This window comes from Ipomoea nil, unplaced genomic scaffold, assembly GCF_001879475.1.
Source record: "Ipomoea nil cultivar Tokyo-kokei standard unplaced genomic scaffold, Asagao_1.1 scaffold0923, whole genome shotgun sequence".
Classification (NCBI taxonomy): Eukaryota; Viridiplantae; Streptophyta; class Magnoliopsida; order Solanales; family Convolvulaceae; genus Ipomoea; species Ipomoea nil.
Genome location: NW_017617351.1, coordinates 9723 through 19014, shown reverse-complemented (window position 1 = coordinate 19014; position 9292 = coordinate 9723). Strand labels below are relative to the sequence as shown.

At 35.0% G+C, this 9292-nt stretch overlaps 1 long non-coding RNA gene and 1 pseudogene across 1 annotated transcript; both read left to right on the top strand.

The window, feature by feature from the left end:
- Positions 1 to 4939: 4939 nt before the first annotated feature.
- On the top strand, positions 4940 to 7505 carry LOC109179462 (annotated as a pseudogene).
- A 371-nt stretch (positions 7506 to 7876) lies between these two features.
- On the top strand, positions 7877 to 9058 carry LOC109179463. The gene is made up of 3 exons (XR_002053904.1): positions 7877 to 8185; positions 8298 to 8373; positions 8850 to 9058. It is a non-coding gene; the product is annotated as an uncharacterized LOC109179463 (long non-coding RNA).
- Positions 9059 to 9292: the final 234 nt, after the last annotated feature.

Here is a 9292-nt window from a genome sequence, read left to right as displayed (position 1 = left end):
AACTTCTTGATATTTTATTTCAATATTTTGGATCCTATGGATAAGATTGAGTACATGCCTGCCCAATTTGCCCAGTCGTATATGGTGATGTAAATGGAAAATCATGCTTTGCAAAGGTTCAATCTTCTATGGCTGTTTAATGATCATGCAGCCACCTACCATGTTACCTCTGTGCAGTCTGCATCCCCTACTGTGCAATCTGTGCCATCTGAACATATCCATTCTCAAACTTCAGTTGGAAAACCTCAAGCTAGAATGAAAAGCCAGCTAAAAAAAACTGATAATGGAAAGTGGTGGAAGCAATAAGCAGACTGAATTGCAAATTTATCTAACTGAAAAATTGGTGGAAGATGAAGAAAATGTGGACTTTGATGTGCTAAGGTAGTGGAAGGTTAACAGTGACAGATTTCCTATACTCTCTCAAATGGCAAGGGATGTGCTGGCTGTTCCCATTTAAACTGTTGCCTCTGAGAATGCATTCAGTAATAGTGGTAGGGTATTAGATGCATTTAAGAGTTCCTTAACTCCTAAAATTGTGGAAACCCTAGTCTGTGCACAGGATTGGTTGAGGGCACCCAATCATCCAATCCCTGTTGAGGAAAACTTTGATGATGTTGAAAGATTAGAGAAGGATACAGTTTCTAACTTTCTAGGTTTCTACTTTCTAAATTGTTAACTGTTACACTTTCTATTGTTTCTAAACTCTTTTGTTTTTCTTTTGTGCAGAATTGTCCACTGGAGCTGATGGTTCTTCACTAAGTACTGTCGGAACACTCCCAACAATTGCTGTAATACTTTATATAACACTCATTTCTGTTTATTTTGATTGCTAAATGCTAATACATTATACATGTGTTGACTCTTTGTTGTTGAGTGGTCGAGGGCTTTGAGGCAAGAATACAGAACTACTAAGTGGCTTTGTAACTTTTTTATAAATGTTGCTGCCTTAGTCAGTTAGGCCCCTCACTGTTAGATATCTGGTATTATGGTAAGTGGTAAAGATCTAAGGATTTATGCCTTTCTGGAATTCTGGTATATCACTTTCCTTCCTCTCATAGTCTCATTTATTTTGTGTTGCTTATGGCCATGATGATGCTTCCACCATTTGTCTGAATTAAAAGGACTTTGGGAGTTTGGGTTTGTATGTTGCTCTGAGAAAAACTCAAGAAGCAATTCGCCCCCAACTCTAACATGATATGACAAAAAGCAATCTGAGTTTTTTTTCTTTTTTTTTTTAATCTTAAGTTGATATGTAGTTCTCTTTGTCTTTATTCAATTTATTGGCCTTAATGGTTTTATAATTGAGCAAGAAGAGGAATGAATGAATGATGAATTGCTGACTTGCTGAGTAGTTGAGTGCTGTAACAGTGTGATCTGTTGATTGCTGACTTGTGAATTGTGATTTGTGAATTTTTATTTTGATTTTTGAACAGTCTGTAACTATGTATGCTAGTAGCATAATGCTACTATGCTGTAAGCCTGTAAGTTCTAACATTTGGACAGTTTGAACTTTGAACTTTTGTGTTTGCAAATTGCAATATGTACCTAACTAGCTAAATAGCTTTGTGTATTGTAATTTGTAAGTTTGTAAATGGTAATTTAGTTGTAAGTTCTCACTTCTTAGTTCTAACTATTAAGTATTAAGTTTGTAAGTTTCTAACTTGTAATCTTGTATGGACTAAGAAATTAGATGGACCTCCCTATTTCAACTTTCAGCAGTTTATTTTTTTTAATGTTTTATAATTCGAATTGGAATCAAAATTCGACACAAACTGATCCCATCCGAACATGAAAAATCTGAAAGGATTATATAAGGAATTTAAACGGATTGGGTTAACTTATCCCAATCCAAAATCCGGACGGTGGGCGGTCCACAAATATACACTGCACAGCCCTAATGTGATCCATAATCAACTTAATTGAAGGATCGAAAGTTGTGAATCGAATTTCGAAATCTGGGAATTGAATGAGCAAAAACAGAGAGATCAAACATGAACAACAAAACTAGAGAGAATGATAGGAAAATACGTAGAACAGAGATTGCTAAAATACGATAACAGTGCGAGCAACCTCAGTAATATTTTTTTAAAATATATAATGAAACGACGTTGTTTTGACTCATGATCCACATTGCTATGTGAATCATGGTCCACAATAAAATTTTCCTGTATTTCTTGAATTGGACTGTATGATTCGGATCCAATAGTTATGGCAAATTATATTGTGGACCGTGGTCCACAATGCATTGTGTTCCAGGCATCAAAACAGTGTTGTTTCTTTTAATGAAAAGAAACGGCACCTATTCCCGCCCGTCTGCAAAAAGTAACTTTGATTGTGTAGCATATTCAATTTCATTTTGTATACACTGCAGTTTCATATCAACACAACTACAGTTTCATGTCGATATAACTACAATTTCATTTGACATTATACACTCAACTATGTGAAACTGTTATTCAGTTTCATTTTATATATACTATAATTTCATTACAACACAACTACATTATCATTTTGATATAACTACAGTTTCATTGCACAATATACACTCAAATATGTGAAATATTATTCAGTTTCATTTTATATACACCGCAGTTTCATTTCAACACAAGTACACAACTACAATATCATTTTGATATAACTACAGTTCGCTGGACAATATACACTCAAATATGTGAAATTGTTATTCAATTTCATTTTGTATACACTGCAGTTTCATTTCAACACAACTGCAGTTTCATTTGATAATATAAAAATAATACGTGTGGCAGTGTCAGTGCCAGTGTCAGTTTAGATACATTGCAGTTTCATTTGGAAATTAACACATCACAAATACACACTCTGTTAAGTTGTAACGGCTACCGTTTCTTTATTTAAAGAAACGACGCCGTTTTTGGACCATGGTCCATGATATAATTGCTGAATAGTTATCAATCGTTATGTTGTGGAACCGTGTCCACCTTGCAAGGTGGACATGGTTCTATGTTCATAATTACTGAATTATATGTTCATTTTATAAAGCTATATATTCATAATTTTTGAACTTCATATTCATAATTATTGAACTTTATATTCACAATTATAGAACTCTATGTTCATAATTACTGAACTATATATTCATAATTATAAAGTTATATATTCATAATTTTTGAACTTCATATTCACAATTATTGAATCTCTATATAATTATAGAACTATATATTCATAATTATGTTCACAACTCTATGTTCATAATTATAAAACTATATATTCATAATTTTTGAACTATATATTCATAATTATGAACAGTTTTGGAAGTCCACCTTCAACATAATTGCCAATAGTTTTTGTGTGGACCGGACCGAATTTGCCCTCCGGATCACCAATCGTTATACCCTACACCACGGCGCGCGTAGCACTATGCGCCGCGCGCCTCCCAAAACGACGTCGTTTTGGAGCGCGGTAGGAAGTTGCTGTGATTATGTGTATTTGTTCACACAATTATGTGTATTTGTTCACACATTATGTGTATTTGTTCATACAGTTATGTACATTTTTTATACAATTATGTACATCGAATCAGAAAATTTGTGTGTATTATGTTAAGAGTTGATGTGTATTATGTTAAAAGTTTATGTTTATTATGTGTTATGTTAGATTATGTGTATTATCTTTTAAAAAGAGTATGTATATTTTGTTATATAATTATGTACATTCATGTATACAATTATGTGTATTCTAGTATAACATTATGTACATTTTTGAACAACGGGTTTTTTTTAAAGAAAAAATTACTGCCATTCACTGGGGCGGGAAATTTCAAACAAAAAAAAAAAAAAAAAAAAATTAAAACGACGTCATTTTGCATCTGGGCGCACAGTGCAACGCTCGGCAAATTATATTATGCACCGCGGTGCATAATCGATTATGCACCGCGCATCTTTTTTTTTTAAAATGAAAATTAACAGTGTTTATTTCCGCCGTTTCGCACCCTTTTGCAAAAAGTAACTCTGTTATTCAGTGTCATTTTGTATACACTGCAGTTTCAGTTGAACACAACTACAGTTTCATTTCGATATAACTATAGTTTCATTCGATATTTATAGACTCAAATATGTGAAAATGTTATTTAATTTTATTTTATATACACTATAGTTTTATTAAAACACAACTACATGATCATTTTGATATAATTACAGCTTCATTGTACAATATACACTCAAATATGTTAAATGTTATTCAGTTTCAGTTTATATACACTGCAGTTTCATTTCACTATAACTACAGTATCATTTGATATAACTGCAGTGTCGGTTTGGATATACTGTAGTGTCAGTTGGTGTTTAATACACCAAACAAACGAACTCCGTTAACTCTAACGGCGGGCCGTTTCTTTACTTAAAGAAACGGCGCCGTATATGGGCCGCGGTGCATAATCGATTATGCACCGCGGTCTATAATATAACAACTGGCAACGCTCGCCGTGGTGTAGGATATAAATTGCCCCGGATCACAGCCCAAACATTTATTTGCTTTATAAAAAATTTTGGCCCAAACGTTAATAATTGATCCATCCATAATCTCGAATTGGATTCTCCTTATGCAGAATTCCTCCGATTGTCAGTCGAACAAAACTGCGACAGAAACTGAGTAGCACTCCGAGCTCTGGGACAGTCAAAGAGAAATACTGAATTTCCATCCCTTGTCTTCTTCACTGTAATGTAAAAAATTCCCCTTTAACCGTATATCAATCTTGTTTTCACTCTCGTGCTCGTACAGTTTTTCAGTGATTATGTTTTATGTGTATGCATTTGGTTTGATCGAAAGACTTGAAACCTACCCCAAAAAGCAATTTTGTTAGAGTTTAGATACCCACTTTCAGAATCTACATAAAGTTCGAATTTTGCTTTATATCCTTGATACCGTGATTCCAATTTAGGCTTACATTGTGCAATATTTCGCTTAAAGTTCTTGTTGTGGGTTGCTTCTGGGTCTTTCTAAAGACCTTTTATGTGAATCTGTGTAGTAGGTATAGATAAATTATGGTGTCAGTGCCTTCGAAGAATTTATGGATGAGAAGGCAGCAATGCCCGTGTGGGGATTGGAAATGTTTCCTTTCGTATGAGGGAGAGACTGAGGAAGCAACCATTGCATCCCAGTTGGCAAGAAGTGAGTTTAGGTCAACAGAACCTATGGTTTCGCCTTACGTGGGTATGGTGTTTAAGAGTGATGAAGATGCATTTGAGTACTACAGAAAATTTTGCTAGAAGGAATGGATTTTCAGTTAGGAAAGAGCGTTCCAGATTGAGCCCCCAATTGGTATCTATAAGAGAGATTTTGTTTGTTATCGATCAGGTTTTGCGCCTATGAGGAAGAAATCCACAGGAGAGCATCATAGGATAGGAAGTCAGTTCGGTGTGGATGTGATGCAAAGATGTATCTATCAAAGGAAGTCATGGATGGATTTTCTCAATGGTGTGTTGTCCAATTTAGTAATGTGCATAATCATGAACTCTTGGAGGATGAACAAGTACGCCTACTTCCAGCTTATCGTAAAATCCAAGAAACAGATCAAGAACGCATTCTTTTGCTCTCAAAAGCTGGTTTTCCAATCCATCGAATAGTTAAGGTGCTTGAGTTGGAAAAGGAAATTCATGGTGAACAACTGCCCTTTCTGGAAAGAGATGTTAGAAATTTTGTTCAAAACCACAAGAAAGTAGTTCAAGAGAATGATGCCTTATTGACCGAGAAAAGAGAAAGTGACACATTGGATCTTCTTGAGGCCTGCAAGGCTGCCAAAGAGACTGACACTTACTTTGTCTATGATGTTACTGTGGATGAAAGTAATAAGGTTGAGAACATTGCTTGGTCATATGGAGACTCAGTTCATGCATACAACACTTTTGGTGATGTAGTTTATTTTGATACAACATATCGATCAATTACATATGGTATGCTTTTTGGAGTGTGGCTTGGCATTGACAATTATGGAAAAGTTATCTTCTTTGGCTGCGCATTACTGCAGGATGAAGTGCCACACTCATTCATCTGGGCTTTGCAGGTTTACCTCAGAAATCCTTCTGTATCATTCTAGATGTTATAGTACATTTTATTTGCCTTCTTAATAGTCTAACTTTTATGCTTGCTGATGCAGGCTTTTCTTCGTTTCATGAAAGGAAGACCTCCTCGAACAATTATAACTGATATTGACCCTGGGAATCAGAGATGCCATCCAAAGTGAATTACCTAGCACAAAACACATTATCTCTATTTGGAACATCCTGCCAAAGATTTCCAACTGGTTCTCTCTTCCACTTGGATCTCGGTATGCAGAATTTAAATCTGAATTTGAAGTGTTATATCATTTGGAGAGTGTAGAAGATTTTGAATGTCATTGGAATGAGATGACTTCACGGTTTGGGCTAAACTCAGATAAGCATATTGCTTTACTCTTTTTACTCCGGGTATGTTGGGCATCTGCTTATACGAGAGGTTGTTTTTGTTGCACAAATGAACTCCATGTCGTATGCAAAGTACATAAATGCATTCTTGAAAGAAGTTTTTGGCAAGCATACATGTTTGCGCAGCTTCTTTGATCAGGTAAAGTGTATTCAGTTATAAAGTAATTAATCTATTGGGATAACTTTTCTTGGATCCATGTGGAATTATGATAATATGATTTACTTTTCTAGTTGTGATAAGGAACCATTACCTTTCTGAGCACTTTTACTTCCTCTGTATTTATTGTTAATAATTTTATTATTTACAATTTTCAGGTTGCAATTTCATCAAACTATAAAACTCGGTCACATGATGATTGGCAGTACATGCATCTTAGGACTTGCTCACCAATGGAAGAGCATGCAAAGAATGTTCTTACTGATTTTTCCTTCAGCAGATTACAAAGTGAATTAATCTTGGCCATGCAATACACTGCATCTGAAATGGCTAATGGTTCATACATCCTTCGCCACTTCAAAAAAGATGATGAACGCCTGTTATTTGGGCACCAAAAGATGAACAGATCCACTGTTCCTGCAAGGAATTTGAAACTTCTGGAATCCTATGCAGACATGCTCTTCGTGTTCTTCTGATGAAAAATTATTTTCAGCTTCCAGAAAAATATTTCTTGAATCGATGGCGACAAGAAAGCTCCTTGCTTCCTTATGACAATATAAGGAATGGATACAGCAATGGCGACTGGTTTCAAGAGTTCAATGCTCTAACTGCAACTCTTTTTTTCGAATCATCACTAACAGTAGAGCGCTCAAATTATGTTCATCAAGAGCTTACGAAACAACTCACAAGACTAATTGATGAGGTGAAAAGCATGCCACCTCCCAATGGTGTTGTGATGGATTCATCTCTTTCACCTGTTAACATCTGATTGTTGTATGCTAATCATTAGATTGGTCTTTGGGATAGCTTAGGGAGGGATATCTTATATCTATCAAATGAAAATGAAAAAGGCTAAGAAAGAGTAAACTGATAACTTATTCAAAAGGAGAAGTGATTGGGCAAATACTTCACCATAATTGAGAAGCCAATAATAGCTCAAGAAATTACGCCCAATATTGTATTTCTTGTCTTCATTGGTTCTTGGATGAATTTGAATTTCTGTAAGGATGATTGGTTCTTAGGAAGATAGTCTGAAATCAATTCCACATGGTAGTGGAATATGTACATAAGGAAATGGAAACAATGTAAAGTTTCTGATTAAATTTTATTCAGTTTCTTCTAATAAATGCATCTTGCTTGTATGAAATATAGGATTCATATAAATAATTTCTTTTTCTGTTGTTCCCTTTTCATAAATAAGTTCTATTGCTGATAACATCTTTACCAAGGGAAGTAAAATGCAAGTACTCTGCATAATTAACAGGCTAGTGCCTGCAAATTTGTAAAGATTACATTGTTTGACATATGCTTCTGTTTTTTGGATCCTCTTCCAATGATTGGTTAGATGATATATCCTCTGTAAAAGACAGCAAAAGAAGGGAGTTCAGAAAGTTTTGTGCTTTGCCTTTACTTCATTGGTGGTAATCCTATCATTACCTTTAATGGTTGAATTATTATTTAAAGATCGAACTGCATAAACTTGATGATGGATGACCTAATGAAAAGAATCAGTGGCCACTAGTCTGTGAGATAAACGCCCAAATCTCTTAAGTTCATAACTCAGACAACTGATGGACGGCAAGTCAGCAACGTAAGTCCTCTTTTTTTCTTGCGTATTACAATCCAAACTCTTGAGTTGATAGTGAATGAATGGATAGGGAACATTGAATCATGGGATTTACTGTTTTTGTCTCGTTCTGTAGATTGATATATGGAGCTGGCAGGCAAGTTGTGTGTCTCATCATGAATTCGTGCCACTTCTAGATTTCTCCATTACAGGTATGTCGTCATTAAACACAATTCATTTAATTTGGGGACCCTCTCTTTGTTTTCATGATGATTTTTTGTAAACAAAAAAGGACGTTAATCTGATGAAAGTGATAGTTTCGCTCTTTTGGACCACATAGTTGGAAACTTCTACTGTGCTGTTCTCTTGAGGACAAGATGTGAAAATATCATCGTTGATTTGTTACATTCCATAAACTTTACATGAAGAAATCGTTTGTGATTTTGTTTTCACTAGCTCAACTCAATCACTCGAAGGACCCCATAGATCATTTTTAGCAATCATCACTTTTTTGAAACGAAAGAAGGCACATGGAAACTGAAAAGCTTGTTTGTCGGTTCATTCTGCTGACAATCTTGTGGTTATATTATGGTTGCATATATAGTTAAATAACGATGTTGATCAAAATAAACAATAATGTGATTGGATGATATGATTATCAGTTTGATTTTCTTCCTACCAATAACAGGTTGCCTTGTGGATTAGAACAATCATCTGGATTCTGGTTTGTTTATATGCGTTTGCAACTAAAGCTAGGGAGCTTCCAATCTGCTCCGTTTTGTACATGTTTTATCTTCCCAGTTGCTCTTTGTTTACTCTTACCTTAAACTAAAAAATGTTGAATACCAACTCTGCTTTCTGGTCACACTTTCCTATGTTAATTTGGGATTAACCCATTAAGGCATAATACTTACGTAGTTACGTTATAAACTTGATTACCAAGGAAGAGTGCAAAATGTCTAGCAGCATCATGTCGTGTGCTGTGAAAGTTGTACATTTCACTTTGCTAGTTGTAACTTTCTCTAGTTAAAGTTATCTCGGGGGAGCACACAGCATGGTTCCATTATTGCTATAACATTATATATAGGATTTTCTTATGGGTTAATTCTACCAGAGGTCTCTTGTCTTTGG